Source organism: Quercus lobata, chromosome 10, assembly GCF_001633185.2.
Source record: "Quercus lobata isolate SW786 chromosome 10, ValleyOak3.0 Primary Assembly, whole genome shotgun sequence".
Lineage (NCBI taxonomy): Eukaryota > Viridiplantae > Streptophyta > Magnoliopsida > Fagales > Fagaceae > Quercus > Quercus lobata.
Window position 1 is genome coordinate 30,167,433 of NC_044913.1, and position 26,468 is coordinate 30,193,900.

The following is a 26,468-nucleotide window of genomic DNA, read 5'->3' on the forward strand; positions in this document are numbered from 1 at the left end:
CATTCCCTTGTCAGGACTTGATCACCCTTCACTTCGCCCCCGCCATTGTCTGTTGGGAATTTCACCTTCAAACAGTAGGTTGACGTCGCCACTTTCCACTTGTTGAGGGTGGGTCTCCCAATAATGACATTGTAGGATGAGGGGCAATCTACCACCAGGAAGTTTAACTGCTTGGCCAACTGCAATGGATAGGTCCCTGCTGTCACTGTCAGAGTCACTATACCCCTGGGGTAGACCCTGTCTCCACTGAAGCTGACGAGTGGGGAGTCGAAAGGGCGAAGCCTTTTCGGATCTAATCTCAGCTGCTGGAAGGCTGGGAGGTAGATAATATCTGCTGAGCTCCCGTTATCAACAAGGATTCTTTTGGTATTGAACCCTTCTATATTCAGTATTATGACCAGGGGATCGTTGTGGGGCTGCTTTACTCCCCTGGCGTCTCCTTCACTGAAGGACATTTCTAGGTATGTTCGTCGGTGCTTGGACGGAGGCATGGTGTGGATGCTGTTCACCTGTCTATGGCATGCTTTTTTGAGTAATCTAAATGATCCTCCTGAGAAGGGTCCTCCTGTGATCGTGTTTATCTCCCCGATCACCTTGCGTTGAGGCTGGGATGGATGGTCGTCATCCCGAGTAAAGGATTCATGTTGGTTCCTATTGTCGTCTCTGAACTTGCTATATTCTTCTTTCTTTACGTACTTCTGTAACTTTCCTTTCCGTATTAATTCCTCTATTTGCTCCTTCAGGTCTCTGCAATCTTCCGTGTTGTGGCCGTGGTCTCTATGGAACCGGCAATACTTGTTCTTGTCTCGTACGTTGGGGGATGAGTGTAATGGCCTGGGCCATTTGAGATAATACTCATCCTTGATCTGCGTGAAAATCTTGTCAATAGGCATAGCCAAAGGAGTAAATTTTACCATTCGAGGATTTTTGTCGTCCTTCCTTCTATTCCCGTCATTGTTCCGACGTTCTGGTCTATCTCTCTTTTACCCTCTACGGTCGTCTTCCCTCTTGGACTTGTCTCCCGGCCTTTCAGTATCTTTTATGGCAGCTAGAGCATCCTCCGCGTTCATGTACTTTTGTGCCTTCAGGAGCATCTCCGCCATCGTCTTCGGAGGGTTTTTTGCAAGAGAGGCCACGAGGTCTCTGAATCTCAACCCTGCTTTGAAGGTCGTCAGCTGCACCTTGTCATCAGCTTCGTCCACTTCCAGAGTTTCCCGGGTGAATTGCTTGACATATGACCTCAGCATCTCCTTCTCTCCCTGTCTTATGGTGAGTAAGTAATCTACTGGCCTCCTTGGGCGTTGTCCCCCTATGAAGTGGCGCAAGAAGGCACTACTCAGCTGATCGAAATTGTCTATGGACGAGTTTGGCAACTTAGTAAACCATTCTCTTGCAGCTCCTTTGAGAGTCGTCGGAAAGGAACGACACAATATCTCGTCAGGTGGTTGCTGAAGACCCAGAGTTGTCTTAAAGGTATTAAGATGATCCTGTGGGTCCTTGAGTCCGTCGAATGGCTCCAATTGAGGCAAGCGAAACTTCGACGGTACAGGGCATTCAAGTACCGCCGCAGTGAATGGTGAATCCGTAGCCCTTATCATTTTGTCTACGCTTCGGTCCGTCTTCTCTTTAATAGCACTCCTTAATTCGTCCATCTCTTTCTTCATTTCTCGAAGGAGATCTGATTTCTGTTCGTCCGAAGTAGATGGTCTTCGGGGGGTTTCCCTCCGTTGGCTATCTCCTTCTTCCTCCATGTTACCCTTGGACCGGTTCTCTTCCTGTTGAGCTTGTTGAACCTGCTGGAGCCGTAACTTCATTTCCTGGTTTTGTTTGGTGAGTTCTTCAATGGTGGCTACAAGGGCCTGGACTTGCTAGGCCAAGACTGTAGAGTCTGGGTTGGATTCCATCTGAATGCAGAGGGTTAATGGGAGCTACGTTCTCAGATGCAAATCTGAAAATATCCTCCCCACAGACGGCGCCAAACTGATGATGCACTGGATTGTCAGTAACAGTGAGCGGATGGAATCCTTCGTGGTGCGAGAGAATATGCTCAACGATGGTCACCGGTGTGATGCCTGCCACAACGTCTCCGATGCCAAAGTTAGAATGATAAAAATAGTAGAAAATCAAGATGTGGGTCTATGTTTGTATATCTCGTACCTTTCTACTGACTGTGTGGGAGCTTTATATCTGCAACCTTGGGGGCTAGCTGTTGGGGTGGTTAATGCTTTCTCAAGTAACGCCCCTGGTCCAATAATGAGACTTTTAAGAGGTTCCCAACGGTCTGCTGAGTTGATTTCGTAACCGCTCAGGTCATTGATTGACTGCATTGAGTGACTCCCTGTCTTCGTCAGTGATGATAGCTTTCTTCGTTGTTCCTGATGACTTCGTCAAGGATGCTTCCTCCGTCACTAGCGTTATCTTCATCTAGGGATGCAGCATCGTCATTCCCATCAATACTCATTGGTTTTTAAAAATTGGTCTTACTGTAAATTGATCAACGTCAAAGTGTGTGTAGTGTTAGGAGATTGTATTTTAAATCTGAAAACATGCAAACTTGAAACTTTAATGGTAAAAAATTATATTAATTATCCGTTTTTATCATGTCAATTATCATTCCTATTTAAAGGGTTTTATTTTATTTTTTTTATTTGTAATTTAGTTATTCTATATACAAATGCTTGGAGTCTTTGCAATTGAACTTAAACTTTAATATTAGTTTTTTTTTTTTTTAATTTATAAATTAGTCAAATAGTCAATATTAAAAAGTAAGAAATTCAATTCAATCAGTAAAAGTTTTAGAGAAGTGTCACTGTTTTCTAGTCATAAAGTTTTATTAAAAAAAAAAAATGTTAGGATCACAACATTTTCATAACAAATTTTGAGTGCAAGTGTAAACTGTTAGTAGTAGGTAGAAAGCAATGTCACCGGTGGGCTCAAATAAGAAAAAGTAACAAATTATCACCTAAATTTTGTTATGAAATTTATTGTGAAAATGTTGTGGAAGTAGCATTAATTTGAAATTTTTTTGAACTGCTATATATTTGGAAATTTTGGAAAAATTTGGAGGGGCCATGGGCCCCCTTGGTCTCAATGTAGCTCTACCACTGATATGGAGGGAATGAAATCGGTGTACTTTTGATACTTTTGAAAATGTGGAGTGCACGTCTTCTCAATTGCAAGCTTCCTTCATTAGTTCTCTTTATGAGTAGTCTTTTGTATTGGGTCTTACTGATACTAACTCTATTCACTTCTTCTTAGGGTCAATTCATATGTAGATATTTCTCCCATTGTAATTCTTTAGGCTACTTTGTGCTTATTTTCAAGAAGTAGTCTCGTTTTAATAATATTATTTTTACCTATCAAAAAGGAGAAAAAAAAAGGATGAAAATTTGTGAATCGACTAAAAGTGGAGGGTTAGGCATTAAGAACCTAGTTGTGTTCAATCAAGCTTTATTAGGTAAATGGATGAATGCAATTGAGAGGGGGCTTTGTGGAGAAGGGTCGTGGACCATAAATATGGTAGCATGTGGGGTGGGTGGTGCTTAATAGGGTCACAAGCTCGTATGAGGTGAGTTTATGGAAGATGTTGGATGAGTTAAAGGTTTTATGCCAATGTAGTCTTTTGAGTGGTCTCGTTGTTGGGGTTTTACTAATTATTCTTCTCTCTCTGAGTTTATGTTTTCTCTTAGATTAGTTTCCTGATTTCCCTCTTTTTTGCAGTTTGTTTTATCTTTTTCTTATTGTTTGTCACCATGAACAACTTGTACTATTTCTTATTTTTTCATTAATAATAGTTCTCTGATTACTTAAAAAAAAAAAAAGAGGTGAGTCATTATTATTGCTTGGTGTTGTATGTGGACGACGGCTCGGGAAATATTGGATCACGAGCTTTTTCATTGCCCTGTATCCCATGACCTTTGGAGTTTTGTCTTTTGATCTTCTCTCTTTTGGGTTCAATGGGTGATGCCACAAACAGTTGCAGGCCTATTAGCTTGTTGGAAAGGCAGGTTTGGTAGATGCTGAAATATTAATTTGGGACATGATATCACATTGTCTTTCGTGGAGCATTTAAAGGTTAGTTGAGAAATGCCAGACATTTTGAGGATTGTGAGAATTCTGTTCTATATCTGAAATTTTCATTAGTCAAATCTCTATTTGCGTGGGTGAATGCTTTTGGTCCTTATTCTTGGTCCAATATGCTTAAGGTGATTGATGGTTGTTCTTTTTGTACTTAGTGCTGGTGTACCTTTAGGACACAACCTGTGTAAATTTTACTTTTTAAAAAAGAAAAAAAAAAAGAAAAAAGAAAAAGAAAAAAACGAAACACCAGCAATCTCCAACTAGGTCATATATTCTTTTAATGGATGAAACAACATATGGAAAAGGAGAGGAAGAAGGAAATGAGTAATTAGAAAAAGTGGAGAGCTCAATATTTCTAGCTCACATCATTTTGTCTAAGGTAATAAATGAATTATGGCCTGCAATAGTCTTCAAAATGTTTTGCTTATTCCAATTTTTTTCTTGATAAGTAATTGTTTGCCCCACGGGGGGAGAGGGAATGTGAGATTTGAAGCAGTGACCCTTGCTTCATAAGGTATGGTCCTCAACTGATTGTGCTACCTGTTGGGGTTGTACCATATGGTTGACGTGTGAAAATGTTCAAGGAGTTAAGGCCTTTAAATTTGTTAATGGATATCTTATTATGAAGCATGATGTACATTTTTTAATGTATCTTCAAATTAGCTTCAGATAATATAATCTTACACCTATAATAGTTCAGTTGAAAAACTTCCCTCTGAAAGGAATGAAGGCAGATGGTACAAGTATCCACTAATTTAATTTTTAAATTGGCTTTGTTCTCTATTCCACCTTATGCTTTTTTGTGGGAGTCATTTTACTTATTTTTAATGCAACTATATTGTCCTATGCATGCTAAAAGCTGGGGCATGTTCTTCTGCAGATGAAAACTCATTGTGGGGAAGTGAATGCTGTTTTCAATAAGAGGTTTTCTTCTTTTGCTTTATATGAAGGGAACGGTGGTGAAGACTGTCTTCCTTATCAAGTTTCTTCAAAATTTCGCCCAAGAGACCTTGACAAGACTTTTATAAAAGGCCTGCGTAAATGGTTGGTTGATTTTCAGCTTGATGAAGGTACTCTTTAAGAATACATTGATGTCACTAAACAACGATTTCAACTCTCTTTCATATTTATACTATCTCCTTAATGTCATGGTTAATTTTGTCTTCCTGACACACTCTTAACATGTCTCGCAACTTCTTCATTTCCTTCCTTTCTGTTACAATGCTGCAATTGAACTGTGCATTTCATCTTGATGCAAAGCTTTGAACTATGCATTTGCTTTGTAGGGCTGACTAAGTTCTTGTTTATGAGAGAAATCAAACAAGAAGAACGCGTTAATTTGATATGCAAGGTAATTCAACAAATTTTTTGTACCATTTTATTTACATTAGTTAATCATAAAGACTAATGCAGTTTATTCTTTTCTTTTTTTGGGGAAAATTACATTTTAAGTGTAATAGTTTCAAAGTAAAAAAGTTAAATGTTGAGGTTGAATGCTCTAAATTGTGTGAAAACACAAGAGCTGTTCAGGCCCCAAGATAAAAATTACTGCTTGATAGATTTTACTCTAACTTATACTAAGTGCGGAAAAGTGTAAAAGCGAGTGGAGGAACAAAATAAACTACTCTAAGCCATAAACAATATAACACAGCAGTAAAATGAAAGCTAAAAAAGTAGGGAAGAAGGACACAAGATAACACGCCGATGTGTTATCAAAGAGGAAACCGAAGAACTCAGCGAAAAACCTCTTTGCCGCCCTCTAAGCGAAAATCAATTCGCTAGACAATTAGTTGGGATACATGGGTTAGCAAGAGACCCTGCAAGCCTAATCTACCCGATGTACCTAAGCCCTCCAAGCTCCTACTCCAATAAGGTTACTCGAAATCGTGTCTTGTGTAGCTCTCTGGATCCCGCAACAAGCACCATGTTGCATCTACCATCCTTGGCTTCTTCCAATGCTTCCCAGCAGCACCAAATTCTCACTTGACACTCTGACAGGGTCTGGTAAGTTGTTGGGATATCAACCTCTCAATGATATGGAAATGGAGAGGTAGGAGTTGAGGAAATCCACAAGCAAATGTGTAGAGATATGTGGGTATAACAATCTCTAACTCTCAAGGTTTTTGGCTAGAGTTTTCTCTCAGAAGCACTCCTCAACAATTGTGGATAATATGGGTATATATAGTATGAGTACAGAAAGTGTGTATCAAATAGTACAGACTGGCAGAACAGAATGTTTCACGGGTGTCTCATGGGAAGGCCTTACTCGCGAAACACAGTTGTCTCCATCTGTTCTGACTCTTCGCATTCCAGTCGTGTGTAGGGCACATGCATCATTTCGAAGGGATGCTTACATGCATCATTTCAAAGGGATGCTTAGTCACGAGCTACCCGCGAAAACCCTTTTGTCTTCAATAGCTTGAGTCTTCACACACTCTCTCTCTATCACACAACCCTTACAATTAAATCCCACAATAAATACAGGATACAACAGATTAAATGAAATTACAATCAAATTTGGCACGGAATAAGGCTAACAAAACACATAGTTGTAAATTACAACTTTACAATCTCCCCTTTTGGCTATTTTGTGGCAAAATCCCTAAAACAGACTCTAGACTTAAACGTGAGTTTGGGAATAGTGGCAAAACTCACTCACACCTAATCTAGAAGCTGTGAAGTACTTGCACGTATATACCTGTAACCTAAAACACTTGCACACAAACAAAACTTTCATTAAGTTTATGATAAGTTGAATACATGGTACGTATATGAGCAAGTAGAGTGCGATTAAGTTTGTAAACACTATATAACATGTAAACATAGCATGATCAAACAAGATCAGCCCTTAAAGAATGACCACAATGAACATTTATCAAGTAAGATGCTCATCCAGACATGCAATGCAATGAAGACCAACCACAATGATCAATTGCATATCCAACACACAACCAATGCAAAATACACAAAGTATTTGCATCTAGGAACAAGATCCTACTAGGATACAAGTGTGAAGTACTTAAGACATAACAGCAATATCTTAAAAGGACAAAAAAAATGTTACAAAGCATTGAGATAAACACAAACACTGAAAATAAACTGATATTAAAAACAGAGAACTAAAGCTTTAAATGAAAGTAGTAAAAACAATAAACCAAACAGTATATGACCAAAAACAATGTCTGTGTCAGCTTTTTCTTGTCCTCTTGACCTCACAAAACTCCCCCTTTCTCTATGCACACTTTCCTTCTAATGATGCTCTCCCCCTTACTGTATGCTATCGTCCAATCTATACAATCTATACACAGAGACTGCTCTCCCCCTTCTTGGCACGAATAGCTAAAGGCTCTCCTCTAACTTGCATTGAATCTCATCTAGTTGTGTCTCAATGGCAGTGAGATGCATTTGAACTAGGTTGTTTGTGGAGTAGATGGCATTTGAAAGTCTTGAAACACGCTCATGTAGATTTTCAACTAGAATAGTGAACCGATTGGCGTGATAACTAGATCGTGCTGGCTGAGTGCTAGCTGTCTGAGGCTCAAGAATGTAAGGAGATATAGTCTCTGTATGTTCAGGAGTAGAGTAAGCAGCTGAGCCATTACCTGAGTGATTGACATGTTGAACAGATTCACTCTTTGGTGTTGTGGTCGAATTTTGCTTTTTCTGCTCAGTAGAAGAATGACTTTTGCTTTTTTGAAGTGAGGTTATGGAGATTGGGCAATGACGAACTATGAACTTTCCATCTTTTGGTGGACGAACACCTTCATGTAACATGATTTTCATGAGAAGACTACAGAAGGGAAGGCACGATCGTGCTGCTGTTTTTCCAATAGTTTGGAAGATATGAGCACAAATGTCGATCTGAGTTCCTGTGATGAGATCACATATGAATTGTGCTCTTCCAAGATTGATGAATCCCATGTTGGAGAGTGGATATAGATTAGTGAACATAATGAACGTGAGAGTTTTTAGATTAGGTTTGAACTTTGCTGTTCCAATGGATGTGCCTTTGGCTGAGATCTCATATTCATTTCCAAGAATTTTAAGAATATCTGACACTTAGGGAAGACAATCATCATATGGAGAACTATCCACATTATTGGGTTGAGTGATGCGAAGGATCTTTGCAAGGTAGTCCAGAGTATTGATGAATTCCTTTCCTCAAACCCAACACCTTAGTTCTACTCTAGTGAATCTAGCATTTGAGTAAAACTCCTTAACCAATTCATCAATCGGATCCTCAAAGTTTCTGAATAGATCCGCCCAATCTTTGTCTGCAAAAACCCTAAGGATAAAAGTGGATCCCAAGGTGTCAAATCGGGCAATCCGTTCCACCACAGTGGGAGCGTCCTGAAAAGTGCTGGAGAAAGTCTGAGCATCCAGTGGAGTCTTGAATCTCTCGTTGTTGGAGACTTCAAATGAATGCCGTGTTCTTTTTGAAACTGGTGATGATGTAAGATCAATCACAGGTTCTTTACCTCGAGAGAAACGGTGAGACATCTGCAGAAACAGAACAGACAAGAAACATGTGCACAACCACAAAATAGAACACAGAAACTTGATTAGATTCAAGTTAGTTCAAATCATAAGTAAAGCAGCTTAAAACAAAGAATAACCTACTCAAAACAAAGCAAACAGACTTAAAGCAGCATGCTATAAGTGTTTAAACATGTACTCATAAACACAATGCATGAAATGAATCACTGTGCATGTTTGTATCTGTGCTGTGCATGTGTGTGCAGCATGTGATGCATAAGGTGTGCCTAGAGGGGCCTAGTGTGTGCATGGCATGGCATTGAGGCACAAAATGGACAAAGTGTTTAAAACACACAAACACTGACCAAAACATGATAAACATGATCAATCAAACCCAAACATTGGAACTCAGTTGAGTCCAATTCAACACAAGAATGTCACTAGGACATTCTGTCAAACACCTAGTATGCAATAGTGAATCCCAACTATGAACAATGCATAAACATGGTGAAAACTGCCTCAATACATGCTTAGAATGCCTCAAGGGGCCAACACGGATACATAAACATCAAATGGGGCTCAGCAAAAACTCAGAAAAACATGAAGAAAATGTTTTAGAAGACATACCTTGAAGTTGGAAATGCAGAAAATAAGCTTGAGAGTGATGGGGTTTGAGTGAAAAGTGGTTTTGGGTCTAAGCGAGAGATGAGAGTGTTTTGAAAATCTGTCATATCTGCATTATAAAACTGAAAAGACGCATTTTTCACGGATTAGGCAGTAGCGATCCAGTAGCAAGACAATCGCGAGAATGACTACTGAAGCTCAAAAGCTTTCGCGAGAAGCTGTTAGTCGTGAATAAGTCACGAGACTGTTGCGATAGCCTCTGTATGGATTGAAAAAAATTTCAATTTTTGCCTAAAAACATTTCTCGAGAAGTGGTTAGTTGCAAAATACTCACGAGATAGTAGTGAGACTCTCTGTATGAATTGACAAAAAATTTATTTCCCTTAATCATGAAACTGCCTCTGAACTAGTTTTTGAAGAAAAACACAAAAATGCATTTTGATCAAAAATTAAAGACACGAAAGTAAAAAAATCACTTTCAAAAACATATAAAACACTCAAAAATCTTTTTTGGGTTTGATCAACAAGTATTTGAGCATACACATCACATTTGATCCTGTACAATCACACAAATGAGATAAGCATTAAATAAATCAAAGTCTTGTGTCTTGTGGGTGAGTATCAAATGTGGAATAGTCCTTAGACCAGAGTGAAGTTTCAATTATCAATTCAATCAAGACATACACAACTAGTACAAAATCAAATGGACTATCTCAATTATAGAAATGAACATATATGACCTCCCACAAGAGAATGATTACAAAACTTAGAAACTTTTCATTTGGCTTCTGCATAAAACATAACAATTGATCCTTTTTGGATAATACATCTATTTTTGGATAATACATCTCTTTTTGAGATCAGTGCTTGAAATTTTTGATATTTCAACATTGAGAGTTAGCCTTTGGCTTTTTAAGCACCATACATTTCAATACAAAAGTCGCTTTCCCTTTTTCCTAGTCAAATACTAGTATGTGCACGAGCTTTTGCAACTCATAATCTCCTTTTCATTGTGAGATTTACATTTGGTGAGCTCTTATAGCAAAAACATAAAAATAAAGGTGGGAAGATATATAGGCACAAGTCTATGCAAGTATCAAGACCATCAAGACTATTGACCAATCATTCATGACAAGCTTGAAGATCTATTTACAACAGTCACCCATAGATTTCAAGATTTCTCCCACAAGGATATATGTGCATACAAAACAAACTAAACTCGTAAATGCACTACGCCATAAGTACGAAGATACTAAGCCAAACTCACATGTGATATACGCAAAACAAGCGATCAAACTTTTTGAAGATTTTTGAATTTTTTAACACACTAAAAAATGGGACAAGTAAAGTAAGATCAATAAAAACAAGTACAAAACATAACTTGAAAAGGAAACATGCTTAAAACTGGAAAACAAGGCATGAAATAATGCATGAACCTATGATCCTAAACATTGGAAGTATTGATTCATGGACATAAGAGATAATCATGCATGAGTACCCTTCTTCACCCACACATCACATGCGTTTGGGGTGATATCCCTATAGGATTGGGTACGAGTGTTATGACCTTTAAACCTTCTATTGAAGTTTGCCAAACATGTGGTGAATGCATCAATCATCTTCATCACATCCATCACTCCGGAATCACCATCTCAACCTCTTGGTTGCCCAACAGCCCAATTCTTCTAGCCATCTCTTGGTCCTCTTGACCTTTGATCCCTAACATTATTCAATGCTCTCAACTTATGACAATTAGGTTTGGTGTGCCCTTGAAGTCCACAATGATGACAGACATAGTTCGTTTTCGAACCTCTTTGTGATCTTGGAAGAGATTTCCCTTTGGCTTCAGGTCTGACCACTAATTAGTTGCAAGGCTTATTCAACACCCATTGGTTAGCCACATTCTTTTTCTTCTCCTCCTTCACTTTCTCAACAGTAGGGTAACCACTATTGGCTCCTTGGCTTTCACAAACTTCACTTCCTTGGAGACATTGACAGCTGAACTGCTTTCTCCAATATATCCTAGTCCGGTTTTATCAGAGAAAGGTTTTTGATGAGAAAGAACTTCATCAAGCTTCTTTGAGGAAACTCGCTCTACTTTGGCATTGGCTTGAACCACCTCAAGCTCAAGAAATTTTATCTTTGAGTAGGCTTTGGTAAGCTCTCCATTCATCATCTCCATTTCACATTTGGTCTCCTTGTATTGCACTAGGAGACTTCTATAGTCCTCCTCTGCCTTCTTCATCTTTTTCACAATTGCCTTGGCCACCCTTTCATACTCTCCCAACATCTCAAGGAGTGAGTTGTAATTCTCTTGAAGACCGACTATACTTTCATTTTCTTCAACATCTGATTCTTCTACAACTCCCATTGATTCTTCATCACTATGCTCTCCAAGCTCTTCAACAAGTTTACTCAAATCATTTGTCGATTCAACATGAGCAACAGTCATAAAAGCGGAGTAATTCCCTTCTCCATCATAGCTTTCTTCAGAATCAGAGTTGGAAGAATCTGAGTCACTAAGAGTGGTGGCATACGCCTTGCCCTTCGTTCTCAAATAATTAGGACATTTCCTTTTTGAAATGGTCATGTCCATTACATTCAAAACAAGTGACTCCTTGAGTAGAATGGGACTCCTTCCCTTCTCTCTTTTTGAAGTCCTTTTTATCCTTTCCAAAACTTGGGAACTTTCCTTTTTCAGCAAACTTTCCACTGTTCTTGAACTTCAGGAATTTTCAGAAATTCTTTGCTAGATAAGAAACTTCTTTCTCAACACCATCCTCATCCGAAGCATCGTGAGCTTCTGCCCTTTTCATTAATAGTCTTAAGTGCAAGGGATTTGCTCTTCCTTTGTGAGGGCAATGATAACTCATAAGTTTGAAGGGAGCCAATCAGTTCTTGGACTTTGATATCATCAAGGTCCTTACTCTCCTCAATTGCTGTGACCTTTGCACTGAAACTCTCCGGCAATGAACGAAGAATTTTCCTAACTATTTTCGAGTCCTCTGTTTTCTCCCCCAAGTTGAACTTGCCTATGACCCCTTCATTCAGCTTGCTATAAAAAGAGTCAAAAGACTCGTCCTCACTCATTTTTAGCTCCTCAAAACGAGTGGTCAACATCTGCAACTTGGTGTCTTTCACCTTCTTTGTTCCTTCATAAGTGGTCTCCAATATCTCCCATGCCTCCTTCGCAACAGTGATGTGAGATATCCTATGGAACTCATTTGGAGATACACCATAAAAAATAGCATTCAGTGCTTTACTATTCGCATTAGACGGCCACGGGAGCTACCTTATCCCACGTGGATTTGGTAGCCTCCGACCTAGTCCATCCAATATCAACGGCATCCCAAACAGTTTCATCTATTGAATATAAAAATGCCCTCATTCGGACTTTCCAAAAGGCATAATTACTACCATCAAAATATGGTGGTGCATTTAACGATTGAGACCGGTCCATCTCAAAGAGGGGTCAAGGATCGCACTAAGGTATTTAAACCACAATGAGTGCACCCGTTCTGATAGCAATTGAATGCTATAAATCGTGTGAAAACACAAGAGCTGTTCAAACCCCAAGATAAAAATTACAGCTCGATAGATTTTACTCTAACTTATACTAAGTGCGGAAAAGAGTAAAAGCGAATGGATGAACAAAATAAACTACTGTAAGCCATAAACAATATAACACAGTAGTAAAATGAAAGCTAAAAAAGTAGGGAAGAAGGATGCAAACACAAGATAACACGTTGATGTGTTATCAAAGAGAAAACCGAAGAACTTAGCGAAAAACCTCTCCGTCGCCCTCCAAGCGGTAATCAATCCACTAGACAATCAGTTGGGATACATGGATTAGCAAGAGACCCTTCAAGCCTAATCTACCCGATGTACCTAAGCCCTCCAAGCTCCTACTCCAACAAGGCTACTCGGAATCGTGTCTTGTTTAGCTCTCTAGATCCCACAACAAGCACCATGTTGCATCTGCCATCCTTGGCTTCTTCCAATGCTTCCCAGCAACACCAAATTCTCACTTGACACTCTGACAGGGTGTGGTAAGTGTTTGGGCTATCAACCTCTCAATGATATGGAAATGGAGAGGTAGGAGTTTAGGAAATCCACAAGCAAACGTGTAGAGATATGTGGGTATAACAATCTCTAACTCTCAAGGTTTTTGGCTAGAGTTTTCTCTTAGAAGTACTCCTCAACAATTGTGGGTAATGTGAGTATATATAGTGTGCGTACAGAAAGTGTGTATCAGATAGTACAGACTGGCAGAACAGAATGTTTTGCAAGTGTCTCGCGGGAAGGCCTTACTCGCGAGATACTCGCAAAACACAGCTGTCTCCATCTATCCTAACTCTTCGCATTCTAGTCGTGTGCAGGGTACATGCATCATTTCACGAGATGCTTAGTCGCGAGCTACCCGCGAAAACCTTTTTGTCTTCAATAGCTTGAGTCTTCACACTCTCTCTCTCTATCACACAACCCTTACAATTAAATCCCACAATAAATACAGGGTACAACATATTGAATGAAATTACAATCAAATTTGGCACGAAATAAGGCCAACAAAACACATAGTTGTAAATTACAACTTTATAGAGGTTTTAGAAATTAACAAATTAAACCCCTGACTCATTTAAGTGGAATGGTGTTGTGTTTGCAATTTTTATGGGTTAAGGGTTGTTTAAAAATGTAATTTTCCTCTTTTTTTTCTTGGTTTTGCTTGAAGATTATATAGTGGCTGACCTGATCAAGTTATTATCCTTTTTCTGTATCCTATAGTACTGATCAATTTTCATATTTTCAATGTATTGTGCCTTAAGATAGTTCATATCTATGAGGTTGCTAAAGATGAGTGGATGGCATTTCTTTGGGATGGAACTGATGCTCCACCAATTAGTCTTCCTACAAAGTGAGTTGATTAGTATTTCATCTTGAGTTATACTCAATCTTTTTAATTGTAAGGCAGATGAATTGCAATTGAACTTCTTATTCAATATAACTGTATATGGTACTCTGTAACTTTTCACAGTTTAAAGACAAAACAGAATGGTAATTGCAATACATGTAGTAGTGTTTAATATATCTTTACCCACAACACTTGAATGGGTTTTATTTTTCCTGACCTGTTAAATATCGACTCCAATCTATATGTGAAATGTGAAGTAGTGTGATGTAGGAGCATCACCTTACCTTTTCATGCCTCGTTGTAACGTCCCACTCAGTCAACAACAACGAAAAAAAAATGAAAGTCAGTTTTTTTTTAATGGACCACACGTGCCCCCCTAACACCCTTCCCCACCACTCATTTTCAGCTCCTCTCCTTATTTCTTTGACCGGTCCTCACTTCTCCTCACTTCTCTTTTCTTTCTTTTTCTTCTTTTTCATTTCCGTCTAGCACTTCTCTTCACTGCCTTATCCTCTCCCACGATACTCCCTCCAAATCAACATCTCCACCACCATTTTTCCGGCAAGATCACCAAAAAATTATTGTGAACCCATAAACACTTTCACATCTTTTTTTGAGGTAAAAATTTCTAATCTTTTTTGTGGGTTTTATACTTTTGCTTGAGGTTATTTTTATCTAAGCTTTAATAATGTTACCCATGTGATTTTTGAGCATTGGAAGTGATATTTATGTGTTTATATGTATGGGTTTTGTATTGGTGGAATTATTTGCTAAGTGGGTATATGGTTTGTGCTAATGATGACTACCTAAGGTTTATTTATGGTGGAAAATTTAGGGGTTTTTGAGTTATAACATGTGATGGTTGGTAAATCTAATTTTTTTCATTGCTATTGGGTTTATTTGGAGTTAGTTGAAGTTCTAAATTTCTTGTCTTGGAGGATATTTTGATTTTGCTTTCATGGATCTCTTAATGATGTAGTGTAAATTTTATGGAAGCTAGTCATGATGTTGGAGATGATATTGAATGGGTTAAATTTATAAATTGGAGTCTATGCCTTGTGAATTAATTTGTTGAGAAACTTTGGAAGAAGAATATGTTATTGATGAGGTTAAATGTTAGGCTTGCCTAATTAAGTGCATATTTGGCAATTCCTAAATTGTAGCTAGATACAATTTTAAACTTTATGCTTATTGTGTTAGGTTTGCTTGATATTGTTGAGGTTCTAGCTAATCTCCTTTGAAACTTGGAGAATTAGGCTTTTGCGGTTGCGAGGTAAGTAGCTTTTTAGTGGAATTTTTGGAAAAATAAACATGTTGCATTAAGATGTTTTTGGGTTAGACACTTTTGGAAACTACCTATGGAAACTATATTTTCCTAAAAACTATTGTGTCGTAACCTTAATATATATATATATATATATATATGATTATATATGAAAGTGCATCATAATTGGTATTGCATTTGGGGAAATGCATGAATTTGTTGATATGGATAAATGAGCATCTTTTATTTAATCTTTGATAAGTAAATTCATAGATTTTATGGTATATTATAAAATTTAAAGATGCTTATTTTGTCTTGTTATATGGGAAATTGATAGAAAATATTTTTAACAAGAATGAAGTTGAAAACCTTATAAACTTTGTAAAAGTTAGATTATTTAAGGTTTCCTAAAACTACCTGGATATGAACTATGAGTTTCAAGGTAATGTAACCTGTGAGTTTGTGTGGTTTTAACACCATGCCATATGTGATTTCTCGGTGATCAGCCGATTTGGTTTCCATAGTCTTTGTGACAATGGAATCAAATCCAGGTCAGTGCTATTTCACTTTGAATGACGCGTTCTTCCCTGCTGCCTATGGGGGGAAGAGGTTCCTTGATCGTGTGTGGGTGAGGCTACTACCCATGGGGCCAAGAGACCACATGCAAGAGAGGTCCTATTTGATGCGCTCTCTCTGCTGCCTATAGGGGGAGAGAAAAACCTTGAGGGTATGGGTGAGGCTATTGTCCATGGGGCCAAGAGTCTGCATACCAAAGAGGACAATATCATGCCAATTGTGAATGGGTGGATCCCCTGACCGGTCAATGTGGTAGTGTGGTATATTTATAATAATTTACCCTATGTTAGATATTATGACTTTGGAAATTATTTTGTTGATGCTCACAGATTATAGTATACAGTTTCAAGGTATTTACTTTAAGAAACTTTGTGTTTCATTATTCAATCATTCTTGTCATTTCATATTATTATTATTGAAGATGAAACTTGCATTTCCCCCACCCCCATTAATTATGCTACTTACTGGGTTTTAGCTTATCCCAATCTTTAACAGTCTTACAGATTAATTAGCTATATCATAGGAATAGAGCTTGCCTTATCAGTAGTTATTGGAGTTTTATGCTGAATTGGGAGACTTTCATTACTAGTGGTTGGTGACTCGATCTTGCTATGTTCAATGAGACCTTAATTAATTCTATTGGAGGTTGGTCACTTGAGGTTTGTTAGCCTTAGGCATGTAGGCCTAGACTCGATATTAAGACTCCTTATCCTTGATAAGATTGTGACTTTGTGTATTTTAATCAGAGTTTTGTAATATATTCATGTATTATGTGGAAGCACATGATTTTTAGTTATTATTCGTAAATGTGTTATAGAGCTCTAACTTGTAATGTGGAGATTTATGGTTATATATTCTTATCATGTGGAAATGAAAGGAAAATAAAGATCTCCAATAGTTTGGTTGTCCAAAAAAAAAAAGGAAAAATCTACAGGTACCTTTGGAATGTATTTCTTGTGCTTTGGACCCTTTTGGGTTTGGGGCATGACACTTGTGGCTAGGAAGCACAGACACAACAAAAAGCTCCGTGTGTTAATGTGGTCTCCGGCAGGAGAAAAAAAAATTGTTCATTATTTTGGACTTGACCAAGACAAGGCTAATAGGACATGGTCATGACACGGTGATGAAAAAAACAAAAGGGTTTTCAACCTGGTCGATGGTTGTCTCAACCCATCGTCATTCTCTCTTAATTTGGTTGCTATTTTCCTCCATCTACACTCCGGTAAATCTCATCGCCGCTAGTGTCAGCACTCATCTTGGCCCATTGGCTTTGGTCTTGGCCCATTAGCTCTAACCGTTAGCAGTCATCCTCTGTCTATTATATTATATTATATTAAAACTTTTTCATGCATTGCATGGGTTACCGACTAGTTACTTGATTTATTTGCATGTCCCTGCTGTGTCATGTCTAAGTTTTTTAAGAATTGTCATGTCCATTCTTGATTGCCTAGTGGAGTAATTCTAGCTTGAAACTATCTAAAGTTTAAATTCTCTCTCTCTCTCAAGTTGTAACTATCAAATTTTAAAATTTAAAAAAGAAAAAAAAAAAAGGTGATAAGCTTGACCAATAATGGCCAGAAGAAGATTTATTCTTCAAATATTTGATTTACAAGTGATCTTGAAGCTCTAGAAAGCAAAATTTGGTTATTTGACGACATATTTTAGGCGTGAACTAATATATCTATACTACTATTTAAGGGGCTGCACCTGTTTGGACCGGATTTTTTTTTTTTTGTTCTGAAATACCCTTACAGCCTATGTTTAAGTAGGGCAAAACTTGGTAAAAATGCTTCTTTAACTTCCACGTAAAGCACTATCTACAAAATAGGAACACAATCCCAGTACTCTCACGTTGGTTTTCAAACTCAAATTGCTTCTTCTTCAGTTCTTCAATTCTCTCAATTCTGTGTTATTCTTCTTTTCACCATTATCATCATTGTTATTAAGAAACTCCCTCTCACTCACCTCTTTGCTTTAGATTTTACTACAAACAACAATACCAACAGTAGATAGATTTGAGGTAAGCTCTTTCTGACTTCAGTTTCTCTCTCTATTTGGCCATGTTTTGCTTATTGTTTTCCTTAATCTCATCTCACGAGGGATCTTTTTTTTTTTTTTTTTTTCTTTTTGTGTGTGTGTTCCTTAATCTCAGTTACTCACCTCTTTGCTTCAGATTTCACTACAAACAACAACAACAACAACAGTAGATAGATTTGAGGTAAGCTCTTTCTGACTTCAATTTCTCTCTCTATTTGGCCATGTTTTGCTTATTGTTTTCCTTAATCTCATCTCACGAGGGATCTTTTTTTCTTCTTTTTTTTCTTGTGTTCCTTAATCTCATTCACTCACCTCTTTGCTTTAGATTTTACTACAAACAACAATACCAACAGTAGATAGATTTGAGGTAAGCTCTTTTTGACTTCAGTTTCTCTCTCTATTAGGCCATGTTTTGCTTATTGTTTTCCTTAATCTCATCTCACGAGGGACCTTTTTTTTTTTTTTTTTTTTTTTTTTGTGTGTGTGTGTGTGTGTGTGTTCCTTAATCTCATTCGCTCACCTCTTTGCTTCATATTTCACTTTTTGGTTGGCCGCGCCATCCATATAGACCTTCCAATGCAAGGTTTTTTGAGCTAAGATTATGTCAACCGATTTTCCATCCATGTTTTCCCTTTGTGTTACTGTTTCCACAGAAGGCTCAGCGAATTCTGCGACTAGATCCGTGAGGACTTGACCCTTTACAGAGGACCTAGGCATGTATTTAATGTCAAAAGCCCCCAAGAGTGCATTCCAAATGGCGATTCTTCCCGTGTAATCGGTGCTTCGGAGCACCGATCGAAGGGGAAGCTGGGTTAGAACAATGACCGTGCGCCTGAAAGTAATAGGGGAGTTTTCGCATGGCATGCACTACTGCCAGAATTGCTTTCTCCAATGGTAAGTAGCGCACTTCAGCCTCATGTAATGATTTACTTACGTAATACACTGGTCGCTGTACTCCATTATCATCCCGTATCAGTACCAGGCTTACAGCATGAGAGGCTACTGCTATGTATGCGAATAGTACCTCGTCCGCCTCAGGGTTAGACATGATGGGTGGTCGCGACAGGTATTCTTTAAGTTGCTGGAAGGCCAGGACACAATCCTCCAACCACTCAAACCCTTTCCACTTATTTATTAAGAGGTAGAAAGGTCGGCATCGGTCTGCAGATCATGATATGAGCCGGTTCAACGCTACGATCATGACAGTGAGTTTCTGCACTTCTTTCAGATTTCGAGGAGCCTGTAGGCTATTAATCGCTTTGATTTGATCTAGGCTTACCTCTATTCCTCTATGGGTTACCATATAACCTAGGAACTTCCCAGGCCCGACCCCAAATGAACACTTGGAAGCATTGAGCCGCAACTTATGCTCCCTTAAGACGCCAAAGATGATCTCCAGGTGCTCGGACACCACCTTGCTTTTTACCACCATATTGTCTATGTACACTTCAATAACCTTGCCTAGCTGCGGTTCGAACATTCTGGTCATCATCCTTTGGTAGGTTGACCCTGCGTTCTTTAGTCCGAAAGGCATCACCTTATAGTGGTAGTTTCCAACGGGTGTCATGAACGCCGTTTTCTCCTGATCCTCTGATGCCAGTGGTATCTGATGATAGCCCTAGAAGGCATCCAAGAAGCTCATTCGAGGGTGGCCTACAGTCGCATCTACCAGTTGGTCTATTCAAGGTAACGGGAACGAGTCTTTCGGGCATGCCTTGTTCAAGTCTGTGAAGTCCACATAGACTCGCCACTTTCCCGTTTTCTTTCTTACCACCACCGTATTTGCCAACCATTCGGGGTAAAAGACTTCTTTGATAGCCCCTGCCTTTTTCAGCTTCGTTACTTTGTCTCTAACGGCACTGGCATGTTCTTTCGAGGGGCATCAGGGTGGCTGCTTCTTTGGAATAGAAGATGGGTTAACATTTAAGTAGTGACAAATGAGACTAGGGTCAACCCCTAGGGCATCATAAGCGTCCCATGCAAATACGTCAACATTTTTCCTCAAAAACCCGACCAGTTCCTCTTTTTCTTGAGGAGGTAACTCCGAGCCGACCTGGAAAAATCTCTCTGGGTCATTGTCAACGGTAAACTTCTCCAAACTTTCACACCCCACCTCCTTGGCTAGCTCACTAACTTGCCCTGCCGAGGTGGTTGATTGCTATAAGTTTTCAGGAGCCGAGGACTCGGCATTGGACTGACGTGAGATGGCGGCCACCATACATTGCCTAGCCATGGCCTGATCTCCACGAATCTCTTCCACTTGGCCTCCGGACGGGTATTTTACCTTTTGGTGAAGTGTGGAAGATACGGCTTCCAGGGCATGGATCCATGGCCTGGCTACTATCGCTATGTAGGGCGAGTAGGCATCGACCACGATAAAGTCCACCTCCACCACTTCTGATCCGGTCTGTATGGGTAATCTGATCTGCCCTTTTGGTACAATAGTCTTCCCTTCGAAGCTGATAAGGGGAGAGTCATAAGCCTTCAAATCCTTCGGCCTTAAGTTCAACCCCTTGTATAGATCAGGGTACATTACCTCTACTGCGCTGCCCGGGTCTCCCAATACCCTCCTCACATCGAAGCCTCCGATTCTCAACGTAACCACTAAGGCATCATCGTGAGGTTGGATAGTTCCCATCTTATCTTCGTCTGAGAATCCTAATATTAAAGAGCTTCCCTTTTTAGACCTTTTAAATTCTCTTTCCCTGTCCTCGGCGGAGAGCCGAGCCACTGGGTCACCGAATTGTTCCTCTACAATACTTATATATTTAAAGAAAAGAGGAAAAAATAAAAAACCACGTTTTATAGATTTTCAATCAATTAATAACATGAAGCCTTTTCAATACAATAAATAAATAAATAAATATCGTTCAATAGTTAGGGGAGGGAAATTTCAACCAATTCAGCTATTATTTAAAAAAAGACTAACTTTTAAGGGTAACAACTTACACCCTTAAATATATCTTATATTTGATAGTTTAAAATGTTACTTCATTTAAAAATTTAAAATTTTTAAAATTGGTAAAATTTAATCTGATCCAAAATAACTTACCAAAAGACAAAAAGACTCCAAAAAAATCATGCCTTTTGAATTTGCATCAAGTGTTACGTGTTCTCAGTTAATAAATTTGCATCAACGTTTTTTTTTTTTTTTTTTTTTTTTTTGAGGGTGGTGAGTCCTTTAACGTTGGTTTCCTATTTTTTTACAACTTCAAGCAAAAAAAAAAGAACCGTTATTTTAGGTATTTTAATAATATGCCAACACTGTTATACATTTAAATCTTCTTTAAAAAAATGTTTTAAGTATTTTTATTCCTAAAATTTTGCCTATTATTTAGATATTACTTAGAAGTAATTTTTTTTCCATAATTTTATACTTATATTCAAACTCTCTTATATATATTTAAAGAAAAGAGGAAAAAATAAAAACCATGTTTTATAGATTTTCAATCAATTAATAACGTGAAGCCTTTTTAATACAATAAATAAATAAATATCCTTCAATAGTTAGGGGAGGGAAATTTCAACCAATTAAGCTATTATTTAAATAAAAAAAACATTATATTATGGCTAAAATATATTGTTTACATATTTTTAGTGTCAGACCATTGCAACTCAAAAATAAGGGTGCAATATTGTTTTGACTACAAAATTTTAATATAGCACATGCTTCCATTAAATATTGCACTAAATATGTATATATGTGCAACTAACACAATTATTTTATTTTTTTTTTTTTTGTCTATTTTAATGCAGAAATGAGTTCGGAAAATACACCTATGACTCATACCAATGACGTAGAACGTTGTCGAGAACTATGGAGATATTATGATCGACGTAGTATACAAATAGAAGACAATGAAAGCAGACAAATTTGATTGGCAAGAATTCGTGCCAATTATGCAAGACGAAGACAACAAAGTTTGGATGGTGATATTACTTTAGTGGGAAGTCCAGCAAATTTAAATGAAGATGTTGTTCATTCTAATTCAACATCATCATATGTATCACTAATACCACCTAATCGCGAGGCTACACCAAGTTGTCATCTTACGCATATCTGTAACTTGGCCCGAAATATGCCAATTGAGCGAAATGCTATGCAAGAAACTAATGGTGAGATCATAATTTTGTACCATTTAAAAAATATTCATTGGTTGGACTATGATTATTTTGGGGGAAAATATAAATTAAGGCATGTTCATTTTATATCAATATCAAGAACAATGCTAACTTAATGTTCATAATAACTTTAGGTTTACCTCCAATATATCCAACTATAATGCCAAATGATTTGAGGCTGGTCCAAGTCATATAAATTCTAATGTTAATGATGGTAAGTTTTATGTCAAATATTTATAAACTTTGCACCTGTTAGGACATATGTGTTTCATGTGTTAAGAACATATGTCATGATTTTATGTAATTGGCTTATCCTTTGACAAAACGCACTTTACTTGTATTTGGGTAGATTTAGGATGTCTTTAAATACTTCAAGAAACCTTGTTTCAAGATCCAGTATTGAAGCCTTCAAGTCTATTCAAGAAAACAAGTTCAGAGTGCAAAATCATTAAAGCTCAACAGCTGCATCTATCGAGCTTAAGGAAGCTGTTCTACATTCGGTGTGCTCGACACCTGCTCGACAGCTGCTATTTGTCGAGATTTAAGATTTTCAAAATTCCAATATGATTTTCTTGGGATCCATCAATTTGTCTTTGAGCTTTCTTTTCTCCAAACCCTAGACATATAAAAGGATCAGTTTAAGGGTCGTCAAAGTGTTCACAAGTTGCACAAGCTTTAAGCAAACTCTGTTCAAGCAAATTGTGACTGGAGACGAAGTTCTTACCCTAGTTCATCTCTTTCTCTTGAAGAAGTTGCTGTGTATGTGCACCGTAGGGTTTTGTGACCAAGCATCTTCTTGATCTTCATCGTGTGGATGAACTGAAGAACTTTGCAACCAACAACCTTCTTAGTTGGTGATTGAAGTTGCGTACTGGGATCCACGCAATTAGTTAGTCACGTACTGGGAGTCGTGCATCTGAAAGGGGAACTATCACTATAGAACAAGTCCAATTGGGTATTGGGATAAGGGTTCAACTGTAGGTTGGTAAGGTACTTGAGATTCCTTTACTTGTAACCGCTTGTTGTGATAATAATGGGGTTTCGGGAGTGGTGACCTGAAAATCATCCGGTGGGGCTTTTGCCGTTAGGTTTTCCCCATTCATAAATAGATCACCGTGTTATTTATTTTTCGCTGCATAATTAATTTACTGGTGATTTGTTTGTACTACCACGCATTTGCATGATAAATTGATTAATTAATAACTTGGCTAATTAATTAATTAATCTCTATCACAAGGGGTCATTCAATTTATGGCCTATCAAGTGGTCATTAAGCTTTTTCTTATTGCAATCTCATCTACACCTCTATACCTGGTGGATCGATCGAGATTGGGTCTGTATCCTCGATAACTTCTTGACACCTGATGGATCGATCGAGCTTCTGTTCTTGATTCTGATGTGTTGTTCCTCGACACCTCAGCTGTCGACGAGCATTTTCTCAACACTTCCTCAATAGATCCCTCGATACCTCTCGATACCTGCATCTGTCGAGATTTACTGCTTGTCTTATATAAGCATCCTGTGCGATCCAGTTCTCATTTCCTTCGATATCTCTCTCAATACTTCTCTGTTTCTCTCCCAAATACACTCTCATCTCACTCCAACTTGGTTCCTCAAGGATTCCTCAAGCTTTTTCAAGTTTTTCTTTACTTGGTAAGCTTCTAATCCTTTCATATTCATGCATTTCATGTTTTGAAACCTAGGTTTTGGGGTTTTTGAAAATTTTTGGGGTTTTTGAAAATTGATGAGCTTTTATTGAAATTTTGGGTTGGGTTTTCACTTAAATGTGTTTAAAACCTCATACATTGCATCACATTAGCATTATAATGGTATTGCCATGCATTTAGATGTGTGTTATATATTTGTGTGCTGATAGGTTTGGATTGGGCTGAGCCCATGATGCAATTTCTTTTGCATGTCACATGTTCATACATTTCCGATGCATACGTACTTCTTTTCAATATACTTGATATATTTGAAACTGCTTGAGACTTTTCTGATTGTCATTCTTTCTCTCCCTCTCTGTTAGTTTACGTTAGTCGTGTCTATGGCACCTAAGCGTAAATCCACTCCAGCCTAGAATCCTCTTCATTCCGGTGCTTCTTCTTCGTCTGATCCTACTCTATCTCATATCCGGTTCCATGATGATGATGCCTTTAAGGCATTTTCGGAGAACTTTTCTAGATGAAGCATTCATTCGAAATGCCAAGTCATTTTGACGGACTTTGCCGACACTGACCTTCCCTTTGTCATTCACAATAGGGGATGAGAGTCACTGTGTGACGTCCCAATCACCTGTCCTCTCATGCTTATCCAGGATTTCTACTCCAACATGCACGGGATTGATCGGTCAGTACCTCTTTTCTTCACTCGCGTTAGAGGTACGCACATTCCTATCACACTGCAACTTGTTGCGAATGTGCTTCGGGTCCCTAGGATAGAGTTTCCTGACTATCCTAGCTGTGAGCGTTTGAGGACTGTGTTCAGGGATAAGCTCATGTCTGCTTTTTGTGAGCACCCTACTGCTTGGGGTGAGCGTCTTTTTACACCATGTCGACCTTTTGCTAAAGGTCCTAGATTTATGAACATGGTGATGACTTTTGTTTTGAATCCCCTCTCTCACTATAACTCCATCATAGAGCCTCGTGCTCGATTTTTGTTATCTCTTCTTGAGCATCTTACCATAAACTTTCCTTCTCATTTCATTTTGTCTATTATAGATGTTCATCTAGATTTGGCGTCCCATGATAAGCTCATCTTTCCTTCCGCTATCACGAGGATCTTACGCCATTTTTTTTGTTCCTTTTCCCTCTTCCGACCATTTTACCGTCATGTGTGCCATAGATTATGCTACCATTAAACGTAACGAGGCCCAGCTTTGGTCACGGCAGTCGGATTCAGCAGCTCCTTCCTCTCATTCTGCTCCATCCACATCGGCTCCTCCTTCTTCTTCAGGCGATGTGTCCTTAGGAGACATCATGGCGTAGCTGTAGTGCATGGATGCTCACCTAGATACACTCTCTACAGAGTTGTATCAAGTGAACGTTCGTATCAGTTGTATTGCACGACGACAGGCATCCATGGGTGGTTTTGCTCCTAAGGCTACTCCTTCACCACCTTCTCCCATGGCTTTTACTTCTGAGGATGAGGATGATGATGATGGTGATAACAATGATGCTTTGGATGATGCTGATGGAGATGCTAGCTCTATCGATGAGATGTCTACTTGACACTCTTACCCTTTGTCATTCATGACAAAAAGGGAAAGTAGTTTTGGTATAAAAGTAGTCTATCTTAGGGGGAGAGTTAGTATAGGACCATTTTATTAGGGGGAGTGTTGATACTTTTTAAGGGATGTAGTGATGATAGTATGTATCTTTTTTTTTTTCTTTCTTTTTAGATACATTACTCTTGTACATGAGGTCTTGTGACCATTTATAGACATACATTGTACTTATCTCTCTCTTTATATTGATGTATGTCTTTCTTTCACCTACCCCTTCATGTGTTGTTTCTTTTCTCCCTTTATACACATGTTTCTTATACTTGTATCCAATTTATTATTTCTGTTTCACACAAAGATATCTTGATGAATTTTGTTTAAAGTGTTTCAAAAATACAGGTTGTCAAAGTCTACTTACCATAAACTCTCTTCTTGCAAAGTTTTTCAAGAGTTTATGTTAGGATAGATTTTATTGTATTCAACAAGTGAATATGAGTTGAGTGATTTATGACTTCTCTCATATGTTCATTTGTTTATTATGGTTTTGTCATGGATTGCCAAAGTGGGAGATTGTTAGGACATATGTGTTTCATGTGTTAAGAACATATGTCATAATTTTATGTAATTGGCTTATCATTTGACAAAATGCACTTTACTTGTATTTGGGTAAATTTAGGATGTCTTTAATTACTTCAAGAAACCTTGTTTCAAGATCAAGTATTGAAGCCTTCAAGTCTATTCAAGAAAACAAGTTCAGAGTGCAAAATCATTAAAGCTCGACAGCTGACTTGACAAATGTATCTATCGAGCTTAAGTAGCTGTTCTGCGTTCGATGTGCTCAACACCTGCTCGACAGCTACTCGACACCTGCTATCTGTCGAGATTTAAGATTTTCAAAATTCCAATATGATTTTCTTGGGATCCGTGAATTTTTCTTTGGGCTTTCTTTTCTCCAAACCCTAGACATATAAAAGGATCAGTTTAAGGGCCGTCAAAGTGTTCACAAGTTGCACAAGCTTTAAGCAAACTCTGTTCAAGCAAATTGTGACTGGAGACGAAGTTCTTACCCTAGTTCATCTCTTTCTCTTGAAGAAGTTGTTGTGTATATGCACCATAGGGTTTTGTGACCAAGCATCTTCTTGATCTTCATCGTGTAG

General features: G+C 38.2%; 1 pseudogene; it reads left to right on the forward strand.

Annotated features, from left to right (window-relative positions):
• The window catches only part of LOC115964619, an 86,198-nt pseudogene that overhangs the window by 40,000 nt on the left and 19,730 nt on the right, over positions 1 to 26,468 (forward strand).